We start from the raw sequence: 24,820 nt of genomic DNA, 5'->3' as shown, positions 1-24,820 counted from the left end.
CCTTCTTCATAAAAGAACCGGCACAAGAAGTGTCAAGCATGGTACGATCTTCATGAGAAAGCCGAGCATAAAAGTTTTGAGTGATGATTTTTCCCGAGAGCTCATGATTGGGGCATGAATATAGAATTGATTTAAGCCTCCCCCAAGCTTGAGCCATTCTTTCCCTGTCACGAGGCCAAAAGTTATAAATAAAGTTCCGATCACGATGTACTAAATGCATAGGATAGAACTTTTGATGAAATTCCAATTTCAACCGATTGTAGCCCCATGATCCAGCATCATCACATAGCCTATACCATGTCAACGCCTTATCCTTCAAAGATAAAGGAAAGACTTTGTTCTTTACCTCATCCTCGGGCAAACCTGCAAGCTTAAATAAATCACAAACTTCATCTACATAGATTAGATGAAAGTCTGGATGTGAAGATCCATCTCCTGTAAAAGGATTAGCCAGCAGTTTCTCAAGCATACTGTAACATCCCAATTTTCTTAAATTCGGATGTTAATAGATCATTCATATGCATCTCATATTTTTCTATGCATTATTTGCTCTTTTGAAAATTTTATTCATTATGTAACTTCGGGCAATTTATTGGAGTGAAGATAATATGACTTCTCCCCTGTCAAATAAAAAGTGCATAATGTTTCGAATATTATTTGGAGTCACTGAATTAGTTTTGCAAATTTTATAATATCCGAAATTATTTTTAGTTGAGTTTTAAAAGCTCGTTGTGTGACCTATTGCATAAAAGCTATTTTCAAAATTTGCATTAGGTGGAACTAGGGTTCCTATAGATATAGTATATATTAGAGATATTATATGTATATGTATATATATTAGTTGTATATATTTTTTCTGTTTTTTTAGTATTATAGTATATCTGTATGTTATTTTCTGGTATTTTATTTAACTAGAATATATATATATATATATATATATATATACTTTTTATTATTTATTATTATTTTTCTTTGCTGGCTGTTTGTTCTTTTTCTTTAAAAAAATGCAACAGGTGTCACCGGGGCCAGCCCCAACGCACCACCAACCCCAGCGCTAGCTAGCAAGGCCACGAGCCCTAGGCTCCTGCCCCGAGCGTTGACCAGGGGGGCTTCGCCCCAAGTGCCCACCAGCCCCAGCGAGCGAGGCACACGAGCCAGCAACAGGGATCGCGCCCCAGCGCACCAGCAGACCGAGCCACCCGGCCAGATCGCCACGAGGGCCAGGCTCCCCACGGCCACAGCCCCTACACCCTGGACCCCACCGCCACAGTCCCTGCTTCGCCAGGACTCCTACCGCGAGCTGGACTCGGAGCAGTACACGCGCACATCACCAGGGACTTTTCCTCGCGAGGGAATAAAGCCCCACGAACCGAAGCCCTGCCCCGATTTCGATTTGTTCCGATCCGCCTTGCATGCACCACGCAGCAGCCTCTAGCACCGTGGAGCAACACCGGAGCACCACTGAAGTTCGTCCGTGTTAGCCGGAATTTGCGCACGTCGTCGGAGTTCGTCCGACCGTCACCGGAGAAGCACCATCGGAGGCACCACACCGAGATGGTTCGTTTTTTCCCGCTGTTCATGGTGAGAACGCACGCACGAGCCGATTCAACAAACCCCGATGAACAGCTTCAGGACGAAATTAAATCTGTTTTTATCTGCTTTTAGATTGGTCAGATTCTCGGTATAATTTTGAAACGCGTTTATCTTTTTGCTCGTAACTCCGAATCAGGAAATTCTTGTTCCTGTGATCTCGTATTGAGGAGTAGAACATGTTAGAACCAGTAGTTTTCAGTTTTACGAAAAATATTTTTTGTTAAATCAGATTTATTTTAGACCTACCGGAGGCCATATTTTGCAAACCGTTCATCCGATTTAGTTGATTCTTTTTGCGTTGTCATCGTATCAGCATGTAGATGATTTTATACCTGCTGCCATGCTATTTATACTTTGGTTTTAAACAAGTTGTTTTATTGCCGATGGTTTTATTTGGTGTTATGTGATTGTGGTGATTGATTGGTGTGATTGTTTGCAACGTGTAGATTGTGCGGAGTGCGACACAAACTATTGTCACGAGTGTGATTTTCTGAACCAAAATCAAGGCAAGTTACATGTTGATCATCCTTTACCTATTATTTTCTATGCATGTAGTATTATATCACCCTATGAAAATTATGCATGTATAGGAATATTATTATTATTGCTATGCTATTGATCTATATCCCTCATCATTGAATATCGTGTTAGATAAAATTTTGCTATGCTATGTAGACGGGGATTGGTTCCTGTATTCATTGATATTGTGTGAGGATTACTACAAAATAAATTGAGTAGTAATTCAGGATATAATACACCTCTGGGAGGATATGGTATTGCTGGGTGGTTTCAAGAACATCATGGTTTCTACCCTCTGAATGTAAGTGGAATGCCGCCCAGGTTCAAAAAGATCAAACAGACTTAGTGACTAGTAGCTTCCTTGTGCGACCACTGGCTAATATGGGCCCTGGCTTAGTTGATCAGTCGTGGAAACCTTACCCGGATGTGCCAGCTGATGTAGCTATGATAGGCGGGATGTGCCTCCTATGGGACTAGGTGACTGCTTCTGAAAGACTTCGTCTCAATCTTCGGGTTGGGTCCAGTGGGTACAGCGTACTAACCTCTGCAGAGTGTATAAACTAATCATGATTAGCCGTGTCCCCGGTTATGGACAATTTTGAGCAGCTAGGCCATTACAGTTGTTGGATGATCTTGACAGATGACACACTTAATAAAATTTGATGGGAAACTTAATAATGGTAATAGGTTGGAGTTGGAGATGCCAATTCAACCATATGTGAGTTATTGTAGCAAACGAACTAAAACTTGACTATTAGGTAGCTATGAGGATAAAATCAGCTTTCTGCAAAATAACCATCGGCCTTTCTTTTGTTATACTATGCATATACATGTAGGTCTGTTATATTACTTTTCCTGTGTAACTTGCCAATACATTCAAAGTATTGACCTATATGGCTGCAACGTATCATGTTGCATGATATTCAGACGAGGAGTAAGGTACCGTTAGGGTCGCGAGTCTTCACTCAACATCGCTAGTGGGCTACGATGGGACTCATCGTTATTATTCTGCTACTTTTCCGCTGTTTGATAGAATAAAGCTAGCTAAGTGCTATGCAGATTGTTATATTTTATAAATTCTGGATCATACGTTATAATAAATGATGCACTTGCTATTCTGGTATTCATCTATACTGTGTGTGCTAGCGAGTCGATCTAGGGACTAGCATAGTAAAGCACAGAGACTCAAATCCTTCGAGGTTTGGTCGTTACACATACCCAAAGGAATTTCATAAAAGATATTTTCAGTAGGTACCTCAGGTTGAGGAGCAACTCCTCGTGCTTCCGTTCGTGGTGAAGATACACCAAACAAACTCCTCAAAGGAAGAGTTTCCATAGTGACAAGTGACAATAGATTTCAGCACAGTATATAAATGTCTCCTTACCAATTTCCACTTACCAAAGGCGCTTCACTCCCCGGCAACGGCGCCAGAAAAGAGTCTTGATGACCCACAAGTATAGGGGATCAATCGTAGTCCTTTCGATAAGTAAGAGTGTCGAACCCAACGAGGAGCAGAAGGCTCTGATAAACGGATTTCAGCAAGGTAATAACTGCAAGCACTGAAAGTAGCGGTAACAAGTGATTGTGTAGTGAGGTGAAATGTAGCAAGCAAAAAGTAACAAGTAACAAGTAGTAGCAACGGTGCAGCAAGTGGCCCAATCCCTTTTGTAGCAAGGGACAAGCCTGAACAAAGTCTTATAGGAGGAAAAATACTCCCGAGGACACACGGGGATTTCTGTCATGTTAGTTTCATCATGTTCATATGATTCACGTTCGTTACTTTGATAGTTTGATATGTGGGTGGACCGACGCTTGGGTACTGCCCTTACTTGGACAAGCATCCCACTTATGATTAACCTCTCTCGCAAGCATCCGCAACTAGAAAAGAAGAATTAAGACAAAGTCTAACCATATCATTAAACTAGTGGATCCAAATCAACCCCTCACGAAGCAACGCATAGACTGGGGTTTAAGCTTTTGTCACTCCAGCAACCCATCATCTACTTAATACTTCCCAATGCCTTCCTCTAGGCCCAAATATGGTGAAGTGTTATGTAGTCGACGTTCACAGAACACCACTAGAGGAAAAAACAACATACAGCGTATCAAAATACCGAACGAATATCAAATTCACATGACTATTATCAGCATGACTTATCCCATGTCCTCAGGAACAAAAGTAACTACTCACAAGACATAATCATAATCATGACCAGAGGTGTAATGAATAGCATCTAGGATATGAACATAAACTCTTCCACCAAGTAATCCAACTAGCATCAACTACAAAGAGTAATCAACACTACTAGCAACCTTACAAGTACCAATCGGAGTCGTGAGATGGAGATTGATTACAAGAGATGAACTAGGGATTGGAGAGGAGATGGTGCTGATGAAGATGTTGATGGAGATGCCTCCCCTCCAACGAGAGGAGTGTTGGTGATGACGATGGCGACGATTCCCCCCTCCGACAGGGAAGTTTCCCCGGCAGGATCGTCCTGCCAGAGCTCTAGATTGGATCTGCTCAGGTTCCGCCTTGTGGCGGCGGCGAAACCACGAAAAAGCTCCCGATTGATTTTTCCAGACTAGGACGCTTCATATAGCAAAAGAGGGGGGGGGGGCTAGTGGGCCTTTAGGCAGCCCACAAGCTTGCCCACCGCCACCAGGGGGTGGTGGCGGAGTGGGGGCTTGTGGGGCCCTGGTGGCTCCCCTCCGGTAGTTCTTTCGCCCAGTTTTTTTAATATAATCCAGAAAAAATCCACGTGAATTTTCAGGGCATTTGGAGATGTGCAGAATAGTGCACTAGGATTTGCTCCTTTTCCAGTCCAGAATTCTAGCTGCCTGAATTCTCCCTCTTCAAATAATCCTTGCAAAAGAAGAGAGAAAAGGCATAAACATGGTACCACAAGTAATATAAGAGCCCAAAAAGCAATAAATATCAACATGAAAGCATGATGCAAAATGGACGTATCAGTTGGCGTGGGCGGAGTACTGCTACAACACGTCCTATCACTCCGCCCTGCGCACCACGCCTTTCGAGGTGGTCTACGAGCGCCTACCTGCGGCGATGGTCCCTTACGAGCCTGGGATGGCTCGGTCCGAGACAGCGGGCGACTTACTCCGCACCCGTGACAACATTCTGGCTGAGGCGCGCCAGCATCTTCTCCAAGCACAGCAGCTGGCCCGAAAGTACTACGATGCTCATCATCGTGAGGCGGAGTTCGCGGTGGGCGATTGGGTGTGGCTGCGCCTCCTCCACAGGACCACGCAGTCTATGGACCCGTGCTCCAAGAGCAAATTGGGACCTCGCTACGCCGGTCCCTTTCATGTGCTGGAGCATGTTGGCACACTCTCATACTGCTTGGAGCTGCCAGCTGGTTCTCGCCTCCACGACGCTTCCATGTCGGCTTACTAAAGGCCTACCGCGGGGACTCTCCTGCAGCGACGCCGACCCTTCCTCCTACTTCGGATGGCCGCCTCCTTCCAGCTCCTGCACAAGTGGCGAAGGTGTTGCAGGCGCAGCAGCGTCGCGACATCTGGCATGTCTTGGTACAGTGGGCCGGCCTGCCAGAGGAGGAAGCGACTTGGGAGAAGCTCGACGATTTCCGCCAGCAGTTTCCAGATGTTCAGCTCGAGGATGAGCTGTTTGAGAAGGCGGGGAGAAATGTTATGGTCGGACTCGAGTATGCACGGAAGAGGCCCAATAGTGGGCCGCATTAGGGGCTTAGCCCAAGTTATCTAGGGTTTAGTGGAGGTTGTCCGCCTATATAAACACATGTACCCCTTCGATATTAATCAGACAATAAACAGTATTCTCTTGTCGTCTCCCTCAGGAGACGGGAGCCCAAACCCTAGCCACCTCTCTCTCTATCTCACTCAGCGCCGGCGCCCAACCGCCCGCGCCGGCATCCCCAGCCTCGTCGGCCGCACTTCCACCCCTACAACCTACGTCCGAGACCTGGTAGAACCCTAGACTCTACCAGAGCAACTCAGTTCTTAGTCCAAGTGTGAAATGAGATCCCAGGAGAACAAGTGTGACAACCCGAGACCGACGCTCGAGAAGATTCCCCTTTTATTCCGTTCTCGTCGTGTGGTTCGTTTGTCTGTCGCATTCATCATCACATCATGTGCAACATCTGCATTGCATCGACATCCCGTTGCCGCCAGTTTTCAAACTCGCATCCATTATTAGTTGCCGATTTTCTCCGTTTTTGTCGTTGACCATTTTGAGACCAACCACACACGCACGCGCCCGCGGCATTGTCAAAACCTTGTTTTTAAAAGTGTGTATAAAATACTCTTGGATTGGGATGAAACTTGGCGTCCGGTCTTATTTTAATATAGATAGGTCGCTTGCCAATTTTCGTCGCAATCGGAGTCCGTCTGGTGCCCGAACGGTCGACCGTAGCGCCACCGTTGTCGGTTATTTGTTGGACGGTTTTGTCGGTTTAAAAATATGTTGTCGGGTGCCATTTTCCCTCTCATCTCCGGCTATCCTACTCTATACAGCCACCTATCTCGTCCTCGCGATCGGAACCGTTTGATTTCGATCGCACGGTTGAAACCGGGGTGAAAAACTGCTAACCCTAGCCCGTTTTATCTATAAATTGGCCCTCCCATGCCAATTTTGTGCCTAACCCTAAGAGCAACTCTAGGAGACCCCGCATCCCGCCCCAACCCGTAAAATAACCGCCAAAATGCGGGTCGGGGTGAAAAAACCAGCCCAATCAGACCCCGCATCCCGCCCCGGCCCGCAAAAAAATTAGGGGGCGCGGCAAAATCCCGACCCCAACCTGGGAAAACGCGGGTTTCCCCCTCGCGGCTGCGGTGCCCTGCATATAAGCGGAAGTGGTTTGTGGGGGGCATTTCATCCCGCGCTTTATCCCACCAACCACCTCTCCTCTCCCCCCTCGCGCCGCCGCTGGCCGCCGCCCAAGATTCCGGCGACAACAGCCGACAGGAGCACGTCGGAAGGCCACCATGCGCACGAGGCCTCCCCTCCCTTCCCCCGTGCGTCAGCGGGCCGTCGGATTTGCAGATCTGCGACACTTCATCGCCGGCCGACAGATTTGGCTTTTTCCGGCCGCCGTTTGGTGCCCCAGGCGATGGAGTGGTCGGGGAGCCTCTCCATCGAATATACTTGTGGTTCTTGTTTTCTTTGGTTTTGCTATTCTAGCCAAGACTTGGTGATATCATGTATCTAATGTTGTTGCAAAAGCAAAGAAAAGCATTGTGCTAGATCAATTTAAGTTGCAAATCTAAGTTTTACGGGCCGGGAGGAGTTGCGCCAGATCAGAACCCACACAAGCCGACCCGTAAAAAAAGTATATTCCGCGAATATGCTTTTTTACGGGTCCATTATGCAGGATCTGGATCTGTGCCAGCCCGTGATGGCCCGCAAAAGCGATTTTTGCATGAACTGCAAATGCGTTTTGCGGGTCGGCTGGATGCGGGGTCTGCTAGAGTTGCTCTAACCCTACCTCGGATACGGGCCACCCAACCGCCACACGAGCCTCCCGCCTCCTCCTCGCACCGCTGGGCCCGCGAGCCCGTAACCGGCCCGCCAAGCCCATCGCGCCGCCGCCTCTCGAGCAGACCCTGCTCCCGAGCGCACCCGCGCCTCCCTGCCTTCCCTCGCAACGCCCCTCGTGCCGCCGCCAGCCGCCCGCCGTCGCCGGAGAGCCGCCAGAGCCCCGAGCCGCCGGATCCGGCCCCCACCTTGCCGCGCCACTCTGCTTCGCTGAGCCGTGCTCTAGAGCTTCCATGAGTTATATTGTGTTGTTGTCTTTCCATGAGTTTTTCTAGTGATCTACAGCTCCTTTGAAGTTGGTTCAATGGAGTTATTTGTAGTCCTTAAGATTCTATAGCATGCTGTAAATTTTCATGCCATTCGGTGCCCCTTAGCATATAGTTTTACTGCTGTCAATATGGCTTTAGATCGAAAACTGCACTATCAAAGTGTGATTTTCACTAAGTCTGAAACTGTGTGCGAGATGCCATTTTGTGAGTTTTTTTCCTAGTGTTCCATGCTTCCATGGTAGTTGTATTTAGTGGGGAGTTGTTGTATATCTTGACCACTACTGCCTCATGTCTTGTTTGAGCATTTTAGAATTAGGTAGCTTGTTGTTTTAGGGCGTAGGATATGGCATGTTGCAGTTTTTGGGCACATGTAGCTATTTCTTGTTTAGCTTGTATTTGTTGAACCGTTGCTCCGTTTTGATCGTGTCATATATGGAACTTTCTTAGAATCTCGTGTTACTTCTTATTATCTTGCTATTTGTATGGTTTGGAATGCTTGTGACTGTTATTTGCATACATATTGCATTCATGGCATCATATCTTGCGATGTTCGTATGTTTTGAACCATAGTGTCGTTGGAGATGTTTCATATATGTAAATGGACTAGAACGACGTGTAGTTTCAGGTGAACCACTTTATTTTGCTGTTTAACAAATATTAAAACATGTTAGTTCAGATCTGGTCATAATTATAAATTAACGTATGGGGTCATCTCGAAGATGCTATATGTCGTTTCCGGCCTTATTTGAAATGCCTAAGTAGGTAGTTTAATTATGCTTCACCTCTTGCCATGTTTAACAACATTTAATATTGCCGTGTACCTAAACAAGAGTGAACTAAATAATTCGAATGCGGAGTTTCGTCAATATGCAACTCGTTGCATATTGAGCTTGACTTAATGTGTAGTGTTTGATTGTGTGAATTGCCATGTCATACGTGCATAATTGATGCCGTCCATGCATCATATGTGTTGTGCATCGTGTGGTGAATATCGTGTGTTGATTCTTGTTTCCGGTTTGCTTCGTCTCGATAGAGTTCCGACCGTTTCAGAGTGTGAGGATCCGTTCGACCACGTCAGATCGTTAGCTTCACGGAGTCGTTCTTCTTCCAAGCAGGATCTCAGGCAAGATGATCATTTGCCTAGATACCATTACTATCAATGCCATGCTAGTTGTCTCGTTTCTTTCATTATGTGTTGCTGCCTACCAACTATTAAATATTAGCCTCTCAACATTGCCATGAAAACCCTCAACCTGTTCACAACCTAGCAAACCACTGATGGGCTATGTTACCGCTTTCTTAACCATGTGTTAGCGTTGCTAGTTGAAGGTGTAGTTGCTTCCATGTGACAACATGGGTTCCTTGTTATATCACACTATTAATGTTATTAATTTAATGCACCTATATACTCGGTAAAAGGTGGAAGGCTTGGTCTTTCTAGCCTGGTGTTTTGTTCCACCTTTGGCCTTTAGTTTCGGCTACCGGTGTTATATTCCCTAATTGAGCGCTCCTAACACGGTCGGGGTTGTCATGGGGACCCCTTTTGATAATTCTTCTTAGATTAAAACTGGTCTGGCAAGACCCAACTTTGATACTACATTTACCTAATAATCTAATAAAAATGCATAAGGACCCGTAGGCACCCGCGGAGTAATTAATCAACCCTCGGGCCAGTGCTCCTTGATACGTCTCCGCCGTATCTATAATTTTTGATTGTTTCATGTCAATATTCTACAACTTTCATATACTTTTGGCAACTTTTTATACTATTTTTGGGACTAACATATTGATCCAGTGCCCAGTGCCAGTTCCTGTTTGTTGCATGTTTTTTGTTTCGCAGAATATCCATACCAAACGAAGTCCAAACGTAATAAAAACTTACGGGGATTTTTTTGGAATATTTATGATTTTTGGGAAGAAGAATCAACGTGGGGCGATGCACGGAGTGCCCACAAGCCCTGTCGCCGCGGCCAGGGGGTGGGCCCGCGGCAGGGGGGCTTGTGGCCACTCCTTAAGGCGGTTGGAGCCCTTCTTTCGCCACCAGAAAGACTATATCCGGAAGAAAATCGTGTTAAAATTTCAGCCCAATCGAAGTTACGGATCTCCGGGAATTTAATAAACGGTGAAACACAGAATCTGGGAGCGCAGAAACAGAAGGACACACAGAGAGAGATCCAATCTAGGAGGGGCTCTCACCCCTCTGCCGCCATGGAGACCATGGACCAGAGGGGAAACCCTTCTCCCATCTAGGTAGGAGGTCAAGGAAGAAGAAGAAAGAGGGGGGCTCTCTCCCCCTCTCTCCCGGCGACGCCGAAACGCCGCCCGGGACATCATCGTGTGACGGCGATCTACACCAACACCTCCGTCATCTTCACCAACATCTCCATCATCTTCCCCCATCTATATTCAGCCGTTCACTGTCCTGCAACCCGCTGTACCCTCTACTTGAACATGGTGCTTTATGCTACATATTATTATCCAATGATGTGTTGCTATCCTATGATGTCTGAGTAGATTACCGTTGTCCTATCGGTGATTGATGAATTGCTATGATTGGTTTAATTTTCTTGTGGTTATGTTGCTGTCCTTTGGTGCCCATCATATGATCGCGCACGTGGATCAAACCATAGGGTTAGTTGTATGTTGATAGGACTAAGTATTGGCAGGCTAGAGTGACAGAAGCTTCAAACCTAGCATAGAAGTTGATGCATATCGGATTGAAGGGGGACCAATATATCTTATTGCTATGGTTGGGTTTTACCTTAATGAACGCTAGTAGTTGCAGACTCTTGCTAATAGTTCCAATCATAAGTGCATAGAATTCCAAGTAAGGGATGACATGCTAGCAGAGGCCTCTCCCACATGATACTTGCTATCGATCTAGTAACGTAGTCAATTGCTTAGGGACAATTCCGCAACTCCTACCACCGATTTTCCACACTCGTTAAACACTCGTAGTTGTTTCTTTATCTAACCAGCCCCTAGTTTTATTTACGTGTTCTTTACTTTCTTGCAAGCCTATCCTATCACTCCTACAAAGTACTTCTAGTTTCATACTTGTTCTAGGTAAAGCGAACATAAAGTGTGTGTAGAGTCGTATCGGTGGTTGATAGAACTTGAGGGAATATGTGTCCTACCTTTAGCTCCTCGTTGGGTTCGACACTCTTACTTATCGAGAAAAGCTACAATTGATCCCCTATACTTGTGGGTTATCACTCCTCATGAGTGTTGGTCCAACCTGAGCGATGTACGACGCCCCCTGGTCACCCAGGGTTTAGCCAACCCGACGTCTAGCTCATCCGTCGTGTCGTGAGAACGAGATACGCGGCTCCTATAGGGATCGTCGACACGTCGGGCGGCCTTGCTGGATTAGTTTTACCTTTTATGAAATATCTTGTGCATCGGGATTCCGGTGATGCTTTGGGTAATCCTAGAGTTGAGGTTTTCCACTAAGGAGTCCGACGAGATCGCGAGTTTCGTGATCGAGGATTTCTATGCGGCTTGTGGTAATTTGTGATGGACCAGTTGGAGCACCCCTGCAGGGTTAAATCTTTCGGAAAGCCGTGCCCGCGGTTATGTGGCAACGTTGAAACTTTGTTTAACACCCGGTTCTAGACGACCTGAAGTAAACTTAATTAAGAACTTGTCAACTGTGTGCGTAACCATACTATCTCTTTCGTGAGCTCCTTCTCCATTCGAGGACAAGGTGGGGTTATGTTTGACGTAAGTAGGTGTTCAGGATCATTCATTTGATCACTATTAGTACACGTCCGATATACGTAGATCACCCCCTCTTATTCTTGTACTCGTAAATTAGCCACCTCAAATAAATGCTTAGTCGCTTGCTGCTGCCTCACCACTTAACCATACCTCACCCATTAAGCTTTGGTAGTCTTGATACCTTTGGAAATGAGATTGTTGAGTCCCCTGCCGCTCACAGATTACTACAACACTAGTTGCAGGTACAGGTAAAGTGATTAAGACGTGAGCGCGATGATTGTTCATTTGGAGTTTCTTCTTCTTCCTCTTCGTCGATCTAGGATGGGTTCAAGGTCGGCAGCCTCTGATAGCAAGGATGGGTGTTGTTCTTTTATCATTTGTTTTCGTCCGTAGTCGGACCCTCCTCTTCTTCATGATGATTATGTATTGTACTGATGTGACTCTGATGTAGCTTGTGGCGAGTGTAAGCCAACTTCATATATCTCTTCTTCTCAGTACATGTACTTGTAACGATATCCATTCTTGCAAAACGACGAGATTTGCTTCTATCCCTGTCGAGGCCCTCATGCCAAAATAAGGATAGGGTCGCATCTTGGGCATTACAAGTTGGTATCACAGCAGTGCCGACCTAGGAGACCCCTTGATTGATCGAACTTGGCCGAGTCGAGTCTAGTGGAAAATTGCTTTGAGTCTAGTTATATATCGGAGAGTAGGATTCTTTTTTCTCCTCTTCTATGCTCTGGTGAGGAATCCTGACATAATAATTTTAATTCTACTCCTCTTCTCTCTCAAAATTGTTTTGGATCACGCGGATTTTTTTGGAATCTATATGATGTCGATGTGACGGAGTTCTGTTTTGGTGCCTCCTGTCTGACTTGATTTCTTCCGGGGAGTTGAGATCCAGGGGATTCTTGAGCACATCATTATCATTCAGGTTTCTTAGTATCTCAGGACAAAGGATGTTCGAAATGGCTTCAATACTAGTAGTGGCGAGAGTAGTCGGGCTTCCCCAGTACTGGTGCAGATAGATCCAGATGTATCGACATACTTAGTATCCTTGTGATTACGAGGGTCTCTGATAGATGAGTTTCCGAGATCTCTGGTTATGTGTTGACAGATGTGATACACTGGACAGGTTAGTATAGGAGTTGAGTGATATATTACTCCTTGTATCTGTGGACCAGATTGCATGACCAGAAATTTAGGGAGTTCTTAGGTGGGAATTCAAGTAGTTACTTATAGGACAATCTTCCAACAAATGCATGATGTGAGGTTAGGGTCCGACATCTAGTGGATTTGTTTGTTCATGGTCGTCTTACAACGGTTCTCGTTGTGTTTTAAAGAGTCCTTGTAGCTTGCTACGACTCGAGGACGCTTCGCATGTCATATGCACTGCCTTGCACTTGATGGCTACTGTAGGATCGAGCCCGTGTTAATATGTCCACAAAAATATCGGACGGAATCTCTGTCATGAATTTGTTCTGACTTGTGTTGTAAGCCGCATTCGTTGTTTTGTTGGAGTATGGTAATTCGAGTTGCTTCGATGTCAAATGGTGATTTCATATCTTTTCCAAGAGGTGTTCCCATATTTTTGTGGGAATGCAAATTCTTTTTCTCAATCAAGTTGTGTTTTCAATTCTTGTCAACCGGGGTCGTCTTCTCAATTCTTTTTCAACCGGCGTGCTTCTCTTCAAGTGAATTCAATCCTCTCCAATTTTGCAAAATCATTCTCTCATTTCTTCCGGAGTTTGTCTCATCCGTCCCTAGTTGTCTTTGTTTTTCCCCACCCTCCCTCCCTTTTCTTAAGTGATTCAATTATCATCCAATGCATTTCTTTTCATCTATGCTTCCGTTCTCTTTTCTTCCGTATTGTTTCCGGTGATTCCTTGTGAAGATTCTCAGGAGCTTCGTGTTCATCTTATTCAATATTGTTATCTTTTCCGTTGAATTCAATTCCGTTATCCGTGTTCATCATATCCTTTTCATCCTTTAAAATCTTTTCCATGTTGAAAATTCTTATCAAGTCTTTCTTGTTTTTTTCATCTCTCCTTATTCTATCCGGAGTGTTGAAGATATCTCAGAAGTTTCTTGTTTTCTATCCTTTCAATTATTTCGAGGGTCCCAACCCCATCAAGTTTCCCTTATATCGGTACAATCTCTCTTTTCTAATCAGTTGTTTCAAGGTGGTTTCTTTTGAGTGGGCCCATAACCCACACGCTTTTCCCACGATCTTATCTGGCTCTTGTAATCTTTCCGGAGTTCTCTAATTCTTTTCAACTATGACATAAGTATGAATTTCATCAGTCATATTCCTTCTCCAAGATCTATTTGAATTCATTCCCATATTTGGCTCAACCTTTCATTCTTCATTATTCCAGAGTGTCTTAGTTATTCTTGGTGGTGTTCTCCTCATCATTTTAAGCTTGGAAGACCGAAGGGGTGTTTCTCTCAAATCTTGGTTCATTCTCCTGAAGATTCATCATTTCAGCTTTGTGTTATCATCATTATTCCGGAGAGATCCCTTTCTTGCTATCCGGTGCATTTCAGATTTGTTTCATTCTCAATCCTCCGAAGGCCATCATTTCAGAAGATTTCTTCGTTCTTTCTTTCCAAGAGCTAGTTTTTATTCATTCTAATGGAGGCTTTGTGATGTTGCTCTCTTCAATCTATCATCTTGTTCTATCAAGATCATGTTCTTTCCTTGTTTTTCAATTTAGTTAGTTTGTTGTGAATCTTCTCAAGATCTTTCCATTGTATCGAATTTTTGTTCCCCTTTTCCTATCGAAGTGGTGCCAAATTTTTGTGTGAATTCTTCCTTGTTTCTTATATCATTCTTCATCTCTTTGTAACCCCCAAGAGTCATTGGTTTCACTCGTTTGTCAAGAAGCAACTAAGTTTTACCTCTTGTTTTTTCTCTTCCTCTTCCCCTTTTCATTCTTGGATCTCAGGTCGAGATCCTCTTGTAGTGTAGGAGAGTTGTGACAACTCGAGACCGACACTCCAGAAGGTTCCCCTTTTATTCCGTTCTCGTCGTGTGGTTCGTTTGTCTGTCGCATTCATCATCGCATCATGTGCAACATCTGCATTGCATCGGCATCCCGTTGCCGCCAGTTTTCAAACTCGCATCCGTTGTTAGTTGCCGGTTTTCTCCGTTTTTTGTGTTGACCGTTTTGAGACCAACCACACACGCACGCGCCCACGGCATCGTCAAAACCTTGTTTTTAAAAGTGTTTATAAAATATTCTTGGATCGGGATGAAACTTGGCGTGCGGTCTTATATTAATATAGGTAGGTCGCGTGCCAATTTTCGTCGCAATCGGAGTCCGTCTGGTACCCGAACGGTCAACCCTAGCGGCACTGTTGTCGGTTATTCGTCAGACGGTTTTGTCGGTTTAAAAATACGTTGACATGTGTCGTTTTCCCTCTCATCTCCGGCTAGCCTACTCTACACAGCCACCTAGCCCATCCTCGCGACCGGAACCGTTTGATTTCGATCGCACGGTTGAAACCGGGGCGAAAAACTGCTAACCCTAGCCCGTTTTATCTATAAATAGGCCCTCCCATGCCAATTTTGTGCCTAACCCTAATCCTACCTCGGGATCCGCGCCACCCAACCGGCACAGCCAGCCTCCCACGTCCTCCTCGCGCCATCGGGCCCGCGAGCCCACAACCCGCCAGCCAAGCCCATCGCATCGCCACCCTCCCGAGCAGGCCCTGCTCCCGAGCGCACCCGCGCCTCCCTGGCTCCTCTCGCCATGCCCCTCGCGCCGCCGCCAACCGCCCGCCGTCAGCGGAGAGCTGCCAGGGCCCCGAGCCGTCGGATCCGGCCCCCACCTCGCTGCGCCGCCCTGGTGCGTCGAGCCGCGCTATAGAGCTTCAGAGCATGTCGTCATGGAGCTGCCGCCGGCCCCAAGGGCCATGTTCGCCCCGCCTCTGGGCTTCCCCCGCGCCGCCCAGGATCTTCGTGCCCAGCTCCGCCCACTCCCCGCCAAAGCTCGGCCACCGCCAGCCCCCATGCCCTCCTCGATCCAAGCGGGATCGGGAGGTGCACGACGGTGTGGCTCGTCCCGCGAGCGCAGCTGCGTGGGCCGCCTCGCGTCCAGCCGCCGGCCCATCTCCTCCGGCCTCGCCCAACCCACCTCTCTAGTGCCCTGAGGCCCAGATCGGTAGCTCCCCCCAAGCCGGCCTACCTCCTCTCCTCGCCTGGGCCGAAGCCCGCAAGGTGAGCAGCCCCTGCCTGCTATTCCCCGCCTCCAACGATGCATAGCTATCTTGCGCCCTTGTGTAGCTCAGTAGTATTAGCAGTTTAGGCCCGTTAGTGTTTTTTTCGTTCGAAGATATATTTAGTTTTAGGAAATTATAGATATTTCAAGCGCTTGTAAATATTAATTCATGCGTCGTATCGCGATGAGTCTTATATGTAACTCGTGTAGAATTTTGCGTGGATTATGATTTTATAACTTGCATGCATGTTTGGAGTGGTTTGACCTGTCGTTTGCCTAGATTTGCATGTGGTCCTAATAGGTTAATATTTTGTAGATATTTTTGTGCGCGTCCGGTTTGTTCAAACCCCGTAGATAAAATGTTCACGATGTTCGAGACGCTTTGTCATGTATTTTAGATAGTGTCTCGTTATTTTGCATGTAGGTGTCGCCAATAGTTCCGCTTTGTCATGTTTAGGACATATTCTCCCATGTATGTGTGACGTTAGTTTTATTTTTCAACCCCACATATTATATATGTTTTCGGGGTAAAAAATCCATAGAATTTAACCGTGCATTTAGTTTTCTCTTTTGAGTAAGTTAGCGTGCATGATATTTCTGCCATGTTTCCATCTTTGTCTATTTTGTGGGATTTATTCCGTGCATGATATGAATTAGTTGTGAACTACAGATATGCCCTTGGATATGTATGCTAGCCCCTGGTATTTTTGGTTGCCTTAGAAATCCATGTTTAGGTGTTGTTTGGTTGTTGTCAACTTACTAGAAAATAGTGCTGATTTGGAGATGCTGAAATATTTCTAAGTCTGAAATCTGTTATATTTTTTTGTTGTCTTTCTATGAGTTTTGCTAGTGATCTACAACTCTTTTGAGGTTGGTTCAATGGAGTTATTTATAGTCCTTAAGATTCTCTAGCATACTATAAATTTTCATACCATTCGGCGCCCCATAGCATATAGTTTTACAGCTGTCAATATGCCTTTAGATCGAAAACTGCACTATCAAAGTGTGATTTTCACTAAGTCTGAAACTGTGAACGAGATGCCATTTTGTGAGTTCTTTTCCTAGTGTTTCATTCTTCCATGGTAGTTATATTTAGTGGGGAGTTGTTGTGCATCCTGAGGACTACTGCCTCATGTCTTGTTTGAGCATTCTAGAATTAGGTAGTTTGTTGTTTTAGGGTGTAGGATATGCCATGTTGCTGTTTTTGGGCAGATGTAGCTATTTCTTGTTTAGCTTGTATTTGTTGAACCGTTGCTCCGTTTTGATCATTTCCTATATGTAACTTGCTTAGAATCTCGTGTAGCTTCTTATTATCTTGCTGTTTTTATGGTTTGGAATGCTTGTGACTGTCATTTGCATACATATTGCATTCATGGCATCATATCTTGCGGTGTTCGTATCTTTTGAACCGTAGCTCCGTTGGAGATGTTCCATATATGTAAATGGACTAGTGAAAAGACGTCGATGACGCCTAGAGGGGGGGGGTGAATAGGCTATTTAAAAACTTCTTCAGATTTGGCTTGAACCTGATGCGAAAATAAACTAAGAGGGTACTTGTCAAGCACAAATCCTAAATGCACTAGGCACTGCAACGTGTATCAACAACACGATCTACTAAGATGGACACAATGCAGTTACTAACAAGCACAAGTAAGTTACACAAACTTACTTGAGCTATATCACACGACAAGTAGGTGAACAACACAAGATACTAGATCACACTATATCACACGATATATCAAGGGCCGCAAGTATGTACGTGTGGATATAGAGGGTAGGCTTGAATGATTAATCTTGTACAAGAAATAGCCAACACAAAATAATGAGCACAACCGATATGCAATGTATGTAGCTCAAGTAACACAAGTAAACCACAAGTAAGGAGTTAGGGTTAAGGATAACCAAGGTCACTGAGACGAAGATGTATCCCGATGTTCACTTCCTTGGAGGGAAGCTAGTCACCGTTAGAGAGGTGGATGTTACCACGAAGGCACACCAACGCCACGAAGGCTCACCCTATTCTCCCTTTGAGATAACACCACGAAGGCATTTCTCAACCACTAGTGGTAAGCCTTTGAGGTGGCTTCCAAACCCTCACAAACTTTTCCAGGGGAAATCACACGAATTGATTCCTCTCTGAAGAACTCCTACCGCCTAGGAGTCTCCAACCTCCAAGAGTAACAAGATCACGGGGAATGCTCAAAACTTGCTCAAATCACAAATAGCTTGGGTTGAGAGAAGGAGAGGGAGAAGATCTATCTTTTGATTGGAACAACTCTCAAAGGGGCTCACAAATGCTCTTGGGATCTAAGATTTGGAGTGAGCAAATGTGTGTGAGGTGGAAATGTGTTCTTATGAGGATAAGGCTGTGTTGGGCAACCCTCTCATGAAGTGGGAGGGGGGTATTTATAGAGTGGAGAGAAAAAGAGCCATTGGGGACACTTTAAGTCACACAGGGTCCGGACGTCCAACAGTTGTCGGAAGTCCGGGCGACCGCGAGGGGTCGGACGTCCGACAGGGGTCGGTCGTCTGGGGCCTGTAGATACGATTGAAACTATTTTGAATTAAACAGCGACCGGACGTCCGACAGGGGTCGGTCGTCCGAGGCCTGTAGGTGTGCCTGAACATATTTGAATTCATCAGTATACGGACGTCCGGAGTGGCCCGAAAGTCCATGTTATACAGCACAAGTTCTACTCGTGGTGGCTTCCGGATTTCCGATGAGTGTCGGACATCCGGTGGTCGGGCATCCGGAGGAAGCCGGATTTCCGAGATATAGTGCACACATTCTACTGGTGTTGACCTCTGGATTTCCGGAGCCTGGGTGGACATCCGGCCCTCGGGCGTCCGGAGGGAGTCGGGTTACCGAGATATAGAACTCAACTTCTACTGGTGCAGGCTTCCGGATTTCCGGGACTTGGCCGGACATCCGGGCCTCGGACGTCCGGAGGGAGCCGGAAGTCCGAGTTAAATGGCTCTGATTTCTCTGGTATAGGATTCCGGATTTCCGAGGTAGTCGGTCGTCCGGCCCTCGGATGTCCGAGGCACTGGTTCTGTTTACAGATAACAGCAAAGCAGTGGAGATGTGGTCTGAGCAGAAAGTGATGATGTAGTTTGAGCAAGTTCATCGCAAAACCTGTGATCCCCTCTTAATAGTGCGGGATCCCTAAGGACTCAAGAATCATAAAAGAGTACTGATGATCCATACTTGAGTGTATACTTTTATTTGCTGATCATCACTCCACACAACTAACGTCAAAGGAACTGATACCTTTGAGTTAGCCCTTTCACCTGAGCTTGATGTTGTTGTTCCTTCTTGGCTCAAGTTGAAAGCAAGACATGATGAAGTCTTCAAGTAGCTTTCCCATACACAATGCGGAAAGCCTAGCTTATGTGTTTATCTTCATTTGTCCACCATGTGTGAACATCCACAAGAATCAAGCATGTAGTGCTCAAGATTGCTTATCTTGATCTTGTCCTATCCACCATGTGAACATCCACAAGAATCAAGCATGTAGTGCTCGGGAATGCTTATCTTGATCTTGTCCTTGTTAGCACATGAGATTGTCCTTATCAACACATGATCATTGGCAATAGTTTCAATGACATATTCGTGTTGATCCACTTGAACTTGCACACCACAATCTTGATGACGATCACCACTTGACGTCATCCTTCATGGGTTGTATGAGATCTTCCTTTTGACGCAAGCCCAATGGAAACACACCTAACCCCCACATAGGAGTCTCACAAAGACCATGGGTTAGTACACAAACACGTAATGGACAATGCTTACCATACCATGGGATCACTTGATCCCTCTCGGTACATCTTATACGCTTTGTGTGTTGATCGATTTACTCTTTGTCTGAGATCTTGATCAACCTAGTGTTTCTATGACCATTCTTTGGATAATAACTTGAATAACATCTTGGTCAACATATAAACTCCTTGAACCCAATAGATGGACTTCAAGAAGTACCTATGGACAAGTCCTACAAATATAACTTAAAGCAACCATTAGTCCATAGGAGTTGTCATCAATTACCAAAACCACATATGGAGATATATGCTCTAACAACTAGAACGACGTGTAATTTCACGTGAACCACTTTATTTTTTTGTTGAACAAATATTAAAACGTGTTAGTTCAAATCTGGACAGAATTATAAATTAACGTATGGGGTCATCTCGGAGATACTATATGTCGTTTTCCGGCCTCATTTAAAATGCCTAGGTAGGTAGTTTAATTACGCTTCACCTCTTGCCATGTTTGACAACATTTCATATTGCCGTGTACCTAAACAAGAGTGAACTAAATAATTCGAATGTGGAGTTTCGTCAATATGCAACTCGTTGCATATTGAGCTTCACTTAATGTGTAGTGTTTAATTGTGTGAATTGCCATGTCATACATGCATAATTGATATCGTTCATGCATCATATTGGTTGTGCATCGTGTGGTGAATATCGTGTGTTGATTCTTGTTTCCGGTTTGCTTCGTCTTGATAGAGTTCTGATCGCTTCGGAGTGTGAGGATCCGTTCGACCACGTCGGTTCGTCTGCTTCACGGAGTCGTTCTTCTTCCAAGCAAGATCTCAGGCAAGATGATCATTTCCCTAGATAACATTACTATCATTGCCGTGCTAGCTGTCTTGTTTCTTTCGTTATGTCTCGCTGCCTACCACCTGTTAAATATTAGCCTCTCAACATTGCCATGAAAACCCTCAACCTGTTCACAACCTAGCAAACCACTGATGGGCTATGTTACCGCTTTCTTAACCATGTGTTAGCGTTTCTAGTTGAAGGTGTAGTTGCTTCCATGTGACAACATGGGTTCCTTGTTATATCACCCTATTAATGTTATTAATTTAATGCACCTATATACTCGGTAAAAGGTGGAAGGCTCGACCTTTCTAGCCTGGTGTTTTGTTCCACCTTTGCCCCCTTAGTTTCGGCTACCGGTGTTATATTCCATAACTGAGCGCTCCTAACACGATCGGGGTTGTTATGAGGACCCCCTTGATAATTCGTCTTAGAATAAAACTGTCTGGCAAGGCCCAACTTTGGTACTACATTTGCCTAATAATCTAATAAAAATGCATAGGGACCCGCGGGCACCCGCGGAGTAATTAATCAACCCCCGGGCTAGTGCTCCTCATGAGTGTTTGTCCAACCTAAGCGATGTCCGGTGCCCCCTAGTCACCCAAGGTTTAGCCAAACCGACGTCTAGCTCATCCGTCATGTCCTGAGAACAAGATACGCGGCTCCTATCGGGATCGTCGACACGTCGGGCGGCCTTGCTGGATTAGTTTTTCCTTTTACGAAATACCTTGTGCATCGGGATTCTGGTGATGCTTTGGGTAATCCCAGAGTTGAGATTTTCCACTAAGGAGTCCGACGAGATCGCGAGTTTCGTGATCGAGGATTTCTATGCGGCTTGTGGTAATTTGTGATGGACCAGTTGGAGCACCCCTGCAGGGTTAAATCTTTCGGAAAGCCGTGCCCGCGGCTATGTAGCAACATGGAAACTTTGTTTAACATCCGGTTCTAGACGACCTGAAGTAAACTTAATTAATAACTTGCCAACTGTGTGCGTAACCATGACTGTCTCTTTCGTGAGCTCCTTCTTCGGTCGAGGACACGGTGGGGTTATGTTTGACGTAAGTAGGTGTTCAGTATCATTCATTTGATCACTATTAGTACACGTCCGATATACGTAGATCATCCCCCTCTTATTCTTGTACTCGTAAGTTAGCCACCTCAAATAAATGCTTAGTCGCTTGTTGCAGCCTCACCACTTAACCATACCTCACCCATTAAGCTTTGTTAGTCTTGATACCTTTGGAAATGAGATTGTTGAGTCCCATGTGGCTCACAGATTACTACAACACCAGTTGAAGGTACATGTAATGTGATTATGACGTGAGCGCGATGATTGTTTATTTCGAGTTTCTTTTTCTTCCTCTTCGTCGGTCTAGGATGGGTTCCAGGCAGGCAGCCTGGGATAGCAAGGATGGACGTCATTCTTTTATCGTTTGTTTTCGTCCGTAGTCGGACCCTGCTCTTCTTCATGATGATTATGTATTGTGCTGATGTGACTCTGGTGTAGCTTGTGGCGAGTGTAAGCCAACTTCATATATCTCTTCTTCTCAGTACATGTACTTGTAACAATATCCATTCTTGCGAAACGACGAGATGCGCTTCTATCCCTGTCGAGGCCCTTGTGCCAAAATAAGGATATGGTCGCATCTTGGGCGTTACAAGAAGGGTAGTGACAGATGGGAATGATGGAAGCAACACCTCTGCAAAAGACCTGGCGGGCTCCCTAGAGGGGCGTCGCCGAGGTCAATGAGTGTCTTTTCTTGGAACTGTTGTGGAGTGGGTAAACCAATGACAGTTTGAGAAATTCGCGATTTCGCGATTAAGTTTACCCCTATCGTGCTTTGTATAGTTGAGACAGAAATTAATGGTGCACGTGTAGAAGCTCTTGCAAACGATCTAGGTTTCGATAACTCTTTTGCTATTAGTAGTCAAGGTAGAAGCGGAGGCCTTGGCATGTTTTGGAACAACACAACTAATGTTAAAATTTTGGGAGACTCTGTTTATCATATACTCCCTCCGTCTGGAATTACTTGTCTAAAAAAATGAATGAAAATGGATGTATCTAGAACTAAAATACATCTAGATGCATCCATTCCTTGGACAAGTTTTTCGGACGGTGGGAGTAGATGCTAAGGTCATGGAAACTGGTCACGATCCGTGGAGAATCACGTGCGTCTATGGGAGGCCCAAACCCACCTCCGCCAGGATTGAGATCCAGTGCCTTGACAGAGCCAAGGCATCGGTGAACAGTGTGGTGCCTTTTCCCTCATTTCTGTTCGTTGGATCGAGAATCGATGGTTGGATGAACATCAAGTGCTCTTCTACACCCGAACAGTAAATTCAAAAAAAATTGTAAAAATGATTTAAAAATCTGAATTTTTTTAAATAAACTTTGATAAAATGTCTAAGAGCTCGCAAAATTTCAGTATGAAATCACATTTGTGGAAGTCGTGACAAAAAAAAAACTGATGTTCGAAAATGCTTTCGAAAGTAGCATTTTCAGGGTTTTGATTTTTTTTTATCACAACTTCCACAAATGTGATTTCATGATGAAAATTTTCGAGTACTTAGAAAATTTGTCAAAGTTTGCCCAGGATTTTTTTTAAAACATTTTGAATACTTTTTCATTTTTTTCGAATTTATTGTTCGGGTGTAGAAGAGCACTTGATGTTCATCCGGCCATTGATTCTCGATCCAACGGACAGAAATGAGGGGCAAGGCATCATACTGTTCACCGGTGCCTTGGCTCTGTCAAGGCACTGGATCTCAGTCCCCTCCGCCACCAAACTTGGGATGTGTTAAAGGGAATTAGCACATTAAGTGACCTACCATGGCTGTGTTTTGGAGACTTCAATGAAGTTTTGCGACGGGAAGAGCACCAAGGAATAGCAAACATAAGCAATGCACAGATACAGGCTTTTCGTGATGCAGTTGACGTGTGCATGCTCATGGACTTGGGATATCAGGGACGATCATCGACTTCTGAGAAGAAAATTATGGGTGGGTCTTATGCCAGAGTGCGACTGGATCGGGCGCTCGCCTCGGCTGAGTGCGACTGGATCGGGCGCTCGCCTCGGCTAGCTGGATGATAAGTTAATCCAAACGCAGCGCTTTCTCACTTGACTGCGGCAACCTCGAACCATGGACCAATTTTGCTGCAGCTCAAAGGCGCGTCTGGTGGGACACCAAGGAAGGTTTTCAGATATGAAACCATGTGGGAGTCACATGAATCATGGAAGGACAAGATCGCAAATAGCTGGAACAATGTAGCGCCTGGCTATGGGGTCGGCGACTTCAGAGATAAATTGCTCATTATTAGCAAGGATATTTCGTCATGGAGCATTGAAACGTTTGGCAGTGTACGAAAGGAGATAAAACAAATCAAGGCCAAACTAGAACCGTTACGTGATGATCCAACCCGGAGTGGTCCATTGCATGCGGAGCTCAAGCTTAATGAAATATTAGTGGAGCTCTATCACAAGGAAGAGCTGATGTGGCGCCAAAGATCCCTTCTCGAGTGGTTATCATCCGGGGACAGAAACACAAAATTCTTCCACATGCGAGCTAGCATACGTGGGGAGAAAAACATGATACGGGCACTTTCGAACTCCTTGGGGGTTGTGACACAGGACCGGCTGAGCTGAAATCGCTAGTGCCGGAATTCTATAAATCTTTGTATGCTACCGAGGGAGTGCAGAGGATGGAGGAAGTACTAAGACATGTTCCTAGGAAGGTCACGCCGGTAATGAACGACATTCTATGTGCTCCATATACTAGCAAGGAGGTGAAGGTTCCCCATGAAAGCACCGGGTCACGATGGCTTTCCTGCGCACTTTTATCACCAACACTAGGATTTCCGCACAGAGGAGATTACTTCGGTGGTGTTGCGAATTATCAGGGGGAAGACAACCCTCAGAGTGTTAATGACAGTCTTGGTGTTGATACCAAAGGTAACTGATGGGGTCATAGTCCTAGGGTAGGGTCATAGACCTGCCCTACATGTCCTACCCAAAGACTACCCCACACAAGGGACAAGACCTTAAGTATGCCCCGACTGTATTAAGGTACCCCCATCATTCAGTCGGTAACTGGCCCAAAACCATCCAGTCGGAGACTAACATTCGGAGAGCATTGGGCCTACCGACTGGATACACTCGGTGCGTCGTAACCTCTGAGGAGAGAAACTGCTATACGTTTCCGGGTGCATTTACTAGCATTTAGAGCATACGTTACTTGTAACGTATGCATTCAATCGCCACTACTCCACCCTTGAATCAGAACCGTTCTGGAGGGCAGCGCACTCTATATAAGCCGCCCTCCCCCACTGGTAAAAGGGTTAGCAAATCTTTGTACTCCATAT

This window comes from Hordeum vulgare, chromosome 2H (genome assembly GCF_904849725.1).
Source record: "Hordeum vulgare subsp. vulgare chromosome 2H, MorexV3_pseudomolecules_assembly, whole genome shotgun sequence".
Taxonomy (NCBI): domain Eukaryota; kingdom Viridiplantae; phylum Streptophyta; class Magnoliopsida; order Poales; family Poaceae; genus Hordeum; species Hordeum vulgare.
Note: the sequence above shows the minus strand (reverse complement) of the source record.